This window comes from Rosa rugosa, chromosome 3, assembly GCF_958449725.1.
Source record: "Rosa rugosa chromosome 3, drRosRugo1.1, whole genome shotgun sequence".
Lineage (NCBI taxonomy): Eukaryota > Viridiplantae > Streptophyta > Magnoliopsida > Rosales > Rosaceae > Rosa > Rosa rugosa.
This window is the reverse complement of record NC_084822.1, coordinates 4922343-4931623: the sequence shown is the minus strand read 5'-3', so window position 1 is coordinate 4931623 and position 9281 is coordinate 4922343. Positions and strand designations below refer to the sequence as shown.

Here is a 9281-nt window from a genome sequence, read left to right as displayed (position 1 = left end):
CAACAAATTCAAACTAGAAATCCATTTCAACATGGTCAAATGATTTGCATGTTGCATTATGAATATTGCACTTCAATATTGCATTATGAATATTGCTTGTGTTATGAAAGAATATTGATAATGTCTTGTTGTGTTTTGCTGTATTTTGGCATCTTGCTGTGCAAAGAGTTTTGGGATGTTGCTGTGTAAAAGTAATGACATAATAATGATACTATCATGTTGGTTTTGCAGAATGCAGTTGGAAGAATCAAGGCTGCAAGTCAAGGACCAGCAATCTTTTATTTTTTTTCCTATGAACTTTCTAGTTTCTATTGTGCTCAACTGCTCATTTATGATTTGATTTGTGCAAGACTGCATTGTGATTCAAGTTCCATTTGTGAATTGTGCAAGACTGCATTGTGGCAGAATGCAGTTGGAACTCTTTATTCAATTCATCACTTCATTAGTTCATTGTGGCATTTTCATGGCATTTGTGAGCTTGTGTATTGCTGCTACTACATAGTTGAAGAAGTTAGAAGTTCATGAACTCATTGAGCTGTAATTAAAGACTTCCAACTGTTGAAAATTGCATCAAAGACTTGAAGTTCTTTGAAGAGGTTGAACATTTGAACTGTTATGTTGAGTTGTTGAAGTGGCCGGTTTTGAACTTTTGATTCATTTGATTTTATATTTTCAATGTATTGTACTACTGATTGTTTCATTTCATTGTCTTTGTTGTGTTCTGCATTGAAGTTTAATGATCTGTGAAGTTATGAACTGCAATGAAATGTGGCTGGGAAACTGGAAAAAGTCATTTGTTTTCTTTCTGCCTAGGAACTGGTTCCAACCTGTAACCGAACCGAAAACAACGGTTCCGGCAAAAAAAACGGGCACACTGAACCAGAAAAGAGACTTCGGTTCTGGTTCCGGTTCCGGCAAAAAATTCCAAAACTAGAACCGATCCCAGGCCTAGTCAAATCACAGTCACTCATGCAGAGCAAGAAACAGAACACATTTTATCAAAAATGCAGAGTTTCAAAACCACAACATAAGCTCCTGCAATCCACATATGTCATAACTAGAAGTGAAAAGATATATGTTGATGTGTATCAACAAGTAGACATATTTCAGGTCCTCCTGAATGTTTCTTAAAACAGAAACTCAAGCAGTTTACTGAACACTGATGACCTTACTGCTTATTACTTGAACTGCAATATCATGCTTAAACAAGTATGATAATTTCTACAACAAAACAATAAAGCTGCAGCTAGAATGTAACTGGAAATGCCTCAAAATTTTATTAATAATAAACTGTCATTACAACCAAGTTGTGATAAATAAACTGGAAAACCACAACTTAAAGAAATACGAGAACTTAGGAAACTTAAAATTTTACATTGCTCCAACTGGACTAATTCCTACTGAATCTAAGTATCTAGATTAGCTAAAACTCCAATGCTTGCTGTATGCTTCTGGAATGTAGCCACTGACAAGGCCTTGGTAAAAGGATCTGCTAGTTGTGAATTTGTGTCAATACTCAAAACAGCTATCTCACCATGCTTTACCCTTTCTCTAACACTGTAATACTTTAAATCAATGTGTTTCCCCAATCTATCAAGTATCGAGTACTGGATGAACCTATATGAGCTCCTATCCTCGGGATCACTCCACTCAGCATATACTCTGGCTATTCGTTTCCTCTCGACCTCGGATAGTGTATACGACTGGTCCTCGAGGACTTGGAAAGTTCTTGTTAGGTACCACTTCTTGTTTTTTATCTGCCACTCGCCACCGGTAAGGAACACCATATTCCTCCACTTCTTACTTTGAGAAGTAGGCAAATCTGTGACCAAGGGCTCATAGTCCTAGGCAATAAACTTCACGGTACCCTGACCCCCTTATTCTTCGAGTATAGTACCCGATACACGGCCGTGAACTCGTTGATCGATGGCCACCTCCTGTCGTATAAGTCCCACATTGCAATCATGGACAGGATCTGATGCCACGCGTTCGGAGCCAATTATCCCGGTGCCAGGTTCAGCATCCTCAGCAGGTATTGAAGGCACCGGGGCAGCGGTAATGATAGCCCTTGATAGAATTGGTTCTCGTGTAATGCAACCCACCCGAGAGGAGGATTTGCTGCCAATTCACCAGGCTACAAGGGCCTTAGCTATACTCCATCGGGTACCCCCCCCCCCACCTCATAGTAGTTATCTGTGTCACAGTCATGCTCCAGGCAGGTTCATCGCAGATATTCCCGTCCACTAGCGTGTATCTCGGCTTGGGTATACCTTGGGGTAGGGTATTGCAACCGTAACTTCCTTCTCCTCCCCGGACCCCGAATCCTCTTTGCTTTCAGTACCCTCTGTACTCCCCATACTCTCTGACATCACCCCTGTAGAGGACGTGGTCTCATCAGCTCTAGATCCTTCCCAAGTACCGGTGCTTGCCAGATACCAATCTATATCCACCTCTGTTTACCTCGCGGAGGCTTGGTGAAAGGATTTAGCTCCCCCAACAGCAGCATGTGTTTCTGATTCCATCCTAAGCCTACGGGTACCCTAGCCTTGCACAACTTTATACTGGTATTTGGAATCAGAAACAGAGGAGTCAGCCTAGAATTACCGATCTAGGGCTCCGTTGCAGTAAGGATCTCTCCCTACTTTAAACCCAGAAACCCAGAAAATCGAGCAAAACCCAGAAACACAACCTTTCAAAACAAAATTCCATTCACAAATTACTATCCACCACAAACTAAATCATTTTCAACCTCTAGTACCAAACCAACTTACCATTGTAAATGCAACAAACAATAACAAAACAAAACCAAAGTTTAAACCCACAAATAGAGAGCATGTACCAGAACTCAACAGGTGAAAGGTCGAAGCAATACATACCTAGCAAACGCGCTTCGACGACTGCTCCTTTCTTTGAAATCCTAACTCTCCATTCCGGCTATCTTGCTACGACAGACTCAACATAAAGAAAACACAGAGGCTGAAGAGCGACAGAAACGAAAGCAACAACAAAGAAGGAACAAACGGTTCCCTTTCCCTCTTAAATTCAAGCATAGGTAAATCGCAACCGTCGATGCCTAAACACCCCCACCGTCAGATAAGGACACGTGTCCCACAAACTTTTAACACTTCAAAAACACGCAACCGTTAGAAACTGAAGAGACGTGCATTTATTGCACCCTCAGGAACCCACATTACACATGGCTTGCATGCATTTTACAACAAGTACCTATCCTATCGGGTACCAAAGGCTCATGCCCTCATTCTACCTAATCAGGTACAGGAGGCTCAAGCCCTCATTCTGATCCATTGGGTACACGAGAGGCTCAAGCCCTTTTTACCCAATTGGATACAAAAGGCTCCAGCCCTCATTCTACTCCATCGGGTACAGGAGGTTCAAGTCCCCATTCTACCCCATCGGGTACAAACCACTGTAGCTTAGCTACTTGCCCGGTCAACATATTCCTTCGTCAGGAACTTGGGGGACTCCATATCGGCACGATATATGAAACCTTGGGCCAGAGCTTATTCAAGTCCCCACCCAAGAAACATTTTGAACGGGAACTTGGGGGACTTGTATATACCAGGAGGTAGTTCACTGTCACAAGGTTTCACACTATCGCCAGACCCCGCAGGGTCACCTGAGGGCCATATCATGGGCCGAGTTTGATACCCAACATGATGGTGCTCACAATGGGCGGCACTTTGGGTGACAAAAGTCTCAGACCTGCCCGGTAGATCTCACCAAAGCACACACCAGAACTTGCTATTACTACAAAGGGGTGAACTGCATCTCACATCGGAGAGATGATAAACACCTTTCCTATGCCCAAGTATATAAACCAAACCCAACCACCTTCATAAAGGTAATAACTTCTTCTTAATTATTGTTACCTTTCAAATTGTACAAATAGCCTTACATAAGCATCGGAGAGGCATAAACCGTCTGGTACAGTTTATACCTCTAACGTTGTGTATTTCCTTTGATAGGGTCTCGAAGTTATCTTGGCACCTGTAGTGAGGTGTAGCATTCTATCTGACGACCCCGGGGAAACAGACAGAAACAAGTACGATAGATATGAGCCTGTTCTATCCCTACAGAGCTTTGAGAGCGCCGCCGCGGGCACCATCGGCTGGCGTCCCCTTTTCTCTTCACCAAACATGAATGATGTTTTGGAAGGTTTTGCTGTTTGATCAACAACACCAAGTTTGATCTGAGGACAATGTGGCAGACTTACTCACTAAATCATTGCCCAAATTCATTTTCGAGAAACATGTGAAGAGCATTGGTTTACAGAAGCTATCTGAACTCCCATGATCGTAGTCATCAGGGGGAAATGCAGACATCAAGGGAAGATGTCTACATGTTTTGATCTCGAAACGTGAAAGGTGTATTGTACTTTTTTTCTCGTTCTATCGAGGTTATTTTTGTCCCACTAGGTTTTTGTTACTCGGTAAGGTTTTTGACGAGGCAACGAGAGGAGCACCAACGTTTGAGCGACACAAGGGGGAGTGTTTCAAGATACATAGAATATGTGTCTGGAACAAATTCTAGTAACTTGTTTAAATTGTAATAGGGTAGATATCTACAAGATATTTCATTTAATGTAAGATTACGTTTCCTTGTAGAATTCAGATTTTGTATCTTGTAATCCTCTATATAAAGAGACTCCTATTATCAATGGAATACACTTTCATTCTCTCCAATTCAGTTTCTCTTAAACATAAACATTATTTTTCATGAAATAAATCTAGCAAAGGTTTAATTGGGTGATTTTGCATGAATGTGACGTAGTAATCATCAATTTAGCAACTGTTGATAGTGTTGGGAAAGAAGGGATGCCTTTAATATAAGGCCAATAGATAATTGGTTATCCCATGATCTAACTTTTCCCACCTTTCGTGTGATTTACGGAAATAGTAACAGATAAACAAAAGAAGACACAATATTTAACGAGATTCGGCAAATGTGCCTACGTCCTCGGGACAGTAGTACTTATTTCTTCCACTATGTAAAATAACGGGATTACAAAAACAATCTCATAATAGTGACTAAACTTCACTAAAGTGGTGAAACTCTCTCTCTTGATATTCTCTCAAGAGGTATACTCTCTCTCACCTAATTGAGGCACTTTTTCTCTCAATCTCTCAAGCGAGAAACTCTCTTAGCAAGTGTACAGTTGTCTCTACTCACAAATGATGGACTCTCCAGACTTCCGGACTTCATCAAACTCTCAAATGCTTGAATGAGTTTGGATACCTTGATCTCGAACTTAGACAAGCTCGGATCTCTTGATCTTGGCACTTCGAAAGCTCAGATCCCTTGATCTTGATCTTAGATAAGCTCAGATGCCTTTGTTCTTGTATCTGATGCCTTTATATAGGCATTGCTCTTCATGGCAGGTTGTAGGTGTGAAGAAATGAAAAGCAAAGTCATGCTTTTCCATTTCTTACGTTCTATGTTTGCATGCTAACATTAATTGCATGTTTCCTTCACCAATTCATGACAAAGACTCCAACCACTGATAGGAGCATTTTATGCGATGTTTATATGGTTAATCCATATATTAATCTTTGTTAGTCTATTCTATTTTCTCTTTATTTATTTATTTTTGTGTTTATTAGGTTTTTAGGAGCAAATATACAAAAATGATATAATATGGAGGAAAGATGCGCAAATAAAGAAAATCTTGGAGTCTCTAGACCCGCTAAGGAGACCTTGATGGACCGAGGGAGCCCAATCCATGGAGATATCACAGCAATTAACGGAGATATTCGCAGAGATATTGATGATAACATGGCCAATTCCCATTAAACAAAGTGATGTGGAGAAATCCTAATTCGAGAATAGAATTAAGAAGTTGGTTTTCTCTACACTTCTAAGAGTCTCAAACCAAAAAGGAATGAAAGATTCAAGAGCACTATAAAAAGGCTAGAGAATCCTACAAAAAGACTCTTATGTGCGAGAATCAAGCAAGAAATCCGAGCAAAAGAAAGCAGATCAGCTATTCACCGACCAATCGGCGAAGTCCGACGACCGGTCGTTCTAATGATTTTCCAATTTGGTTTTCAGGGTTTTTTCAGTTTTTCTTTGCTTATGAATTCATTTGTGCTTTCAATTCAAACCATATATGTGCAACTAATTTCTTAGTAGTTGGGGGCTGTTGAAGCCCCGATCATGATTGTAAGCCATGCTATGACATTTAATTAGTTTTTGTTTATTCAATGGATGAGAACTTAATTAATTACTATTTTTACACTGATGATTTCTCTATGTGCTTTCTTTAGTAGCCAACTTAGATTGCATGTTCAGGACTCTATTGCTATGAATAATCATTGCTGCTTGTTAAATAAGGTTAATCCTTTGAGAGTTCTAAGTGGTAAATTGTCTATAAGGCAATAAACTAGCTAGTGATTAGGTTCCCAGGTTAATTGAGACGCTTTGTACCTAAGATGCCATTGCAGGCCTTCCAGAACCAATTAAGATATAGTGATCGAGTGTGTATGGCATTGACGTATATGTATGCTAAGCTTTCCAATGGTTTGCGAAAACAGGTTTGTATATATGACCAAACAGTCTCCCATTTGGCCGACTTTTTATTCAAAGATAATTTTTCATAGGAACCTAAAACATACGGTTCCGATGATCGAGTTATACTGCAAGTTTATCAAATTAGAACAACCTTATTTTTTTCATCCAAGAGGATGTCGTGACTCAAAGTGAACTTAATTTTGCCAAAGTCGTGTAGCAAGTGTTCTAGTACTATAATATTAATGCAAAATTGGGGTGTCAATTCCATCAAGTCTTTACTCTATGTCGTCTTACTGGTCAAGTGGTCAATCAATGAAAACATTCACTTATTTCTTATGTTTCATAATCAAGTGATTCTATATTTAAGCACTACCAATTAAGAGTCAGTAACTTACTGAGTCCCATACATTGTTTTTGGACATAATGCAAAAAGAGACGTATATAGACTTGGCTTGAAACTTCACATGCATTATTATAGCATTTTCATCATTACGGTTTCGTGGACTGATTGTACACTTCATCTTGATTCTTCAGCAGTTTTATATAGTTTTTCCCAATCCAAACACAGCACCAAGACTGAGAAATGGAGAAAGAACACAGAGCCTACAAATCTCACTGCTTGGTGTTACCCTATCCTAGCCAAGGACATATTAACCCTTTGTTCCAATTCTCTAAGCTGTTAGATCATAAACAAATCAAAGTCACATTGGTCACTACTCGTTTTACCTCCAAGACAATGCACAGAGGATCCAGTGGCATTGAGCTGGAGACAATCTCTGATGGTTACGACGAAGGTGGGACAGACCAGGCAGAAAGTATACAAGCCTATATTGAGAGGTTTTGGCAAGTAGGACCAGAGACATGGCTGAGCTCTTGGAGAAGCTTGCGAGCTCAGGGTGTCCAGTTAACTGTATTGTTTATGATTCAGTCATGCCTTGGGCTTTGGATGTTGCCAAGAAGTTTGGAATAGTTGGGGCTGCCTTCTTTACTCAGTCTTGTGTTGTTGACAGCATCTACTATCATGTCAACAAAGGGCTACTGAAACTTCCTCTTACTGACTCGGAAATTTCACTTCCCGGGATGCCACCACTCGAGCCTTTGGACCTGCCATCTTTTGTATATGATTTCGGGTCTTACCCAGCTTTCTTTGAAGTTGTTATCGGTCAGTTCTCCACTGTTGACAAAGCCGATTGGGTCTTCTGCAACACATTTTATGAGTTGGAAGAACAAGTAAGTACATTTGAGACTGCTATACAATTGTTCTATACAACCATGTTCTCTTACATTTGTCTCGAACTCTCGATCATGTGCTAATTCTTCTGAGTGCTTTATCATCTTAATCTGTTTCTCATGGGGTTTTGATATGAGTCTAAGTTTCAAAACCAGTTGCTATAATAATTAAAATAAAATAAAATAAAATAAACTAACTGTTGTCATTTATTTTGCTTCCTTGTTTTCGCTTTGTGTAGGTGGTGGATTGGATGGCAAAGTTTTGGCCACTGAGGACCATTGGACCAACTATACCATCTAACTATTTGGATAACCGACTTGAAGATGACAAAGATTATGGCGTTGACCTCTTTAGATCCAACAATGATGCCTGCATGAAATGGTTAAACGAACATCCAAAGAACTCTGTTGCTTACATCTCATTCGGCAGCTTTGCACAACTGGGACTTGAGCAAATGGAGGAACTGGCATGGGGTTTGAGGAGAAGCAAAAGCAAGTTCTTGTGGGTACGTGGTTAGAGAATCAGACAGCTAAAGTCCCCAAAGGGTTTATCGAGGAGACAGCTGAGAAGGGTTTGGTGGTTTCATGGTGCTGCCAACTAGAGGTTTTGGCTCATGAAGCTGTTGGGTGCTTCATTACACATTGTGGTTGGAACTCAACTTTGGAGTCTCTGTGTTTGGGAGTTCCATTAGTGGCAATGCCACAATGGAGTGACCAAAGCACCAATGCCAAGTACATTAGGGATGTGTGGAAGATAGGGGTTAAAGCTCAACCTGATGAGAAAGGCATTGTAAGGCGAGAAGAACTAGAGCATTGTATGAGTGAAATCATGGAAGGGGGGAGAGGAAAAGAAATACAAAAGAATGCCATGAAATGGAAAGATTTGGCTAGAAAGGCAGTGATTGAAGGCGGAAGTTCCGACAAAAACATTGATGAGTTCATTGCAACGTTGGTTAAGCGTTAAGAGGTGCTCGAGTGTCAAGTCCACTGAAATCATGCAACTTCTTTGGTACCTCTCTCTCTATTGTACTATTGCAGGCCTTTTCACTGATGATTCCATTAGTTTGGCTTCAGTTAGGGCCTTCCCTATGTAGTTCTGTTATTAGTCTTTTGGATCCTTGAATTGTGTTGAGAGAATAAGAATTGTTCTTGTGATGAAAAATAAAGTGGAGAGTTGTGCAATTTGTTGTGATGCTAGTACTTCAATTAAGAGATCAATAGTGGTTATAGTACATGAGTAACCTGAAAACCAGGATTCCCCTGAATCATGCTTCTAATGTCATCAATCAGTAGACGCATAGGCGATAAGTCTTGATCTTTCTGCTGCAAGGCTTGAACCAAAAGAGAGCAGTCGCTCTCAAACGTCACCTATGTGTACTGTAATGTCAGCGCTAACCTTACGCCTTCATTTAATGCAAGCAGCTCGGCATGAAAAGGAGAGGTAAGTAGTGCATGAGAGCATCTTTAGCAATGCTAGCCATTTTTGAGTCAAATTTTAGCTAAAGTAGCTAAAAAGTTATTTT

At 40.3% G+C, this 9281-nt stretch overlaps 1 pseudogene; it reads left to right on the top strand.

Moving 5' to 3' along the window:
- The first annotated feature begins 6970 nt into the window (after nt 1-6970).
- On the top strand, nt 6971-8939 carry LOC133739710 (mogroside IE synthase-like; annotated as a pseudogene).
- The last annotated feature ends 342 nt before the right edge of the window (nt 8940-9281 follow it).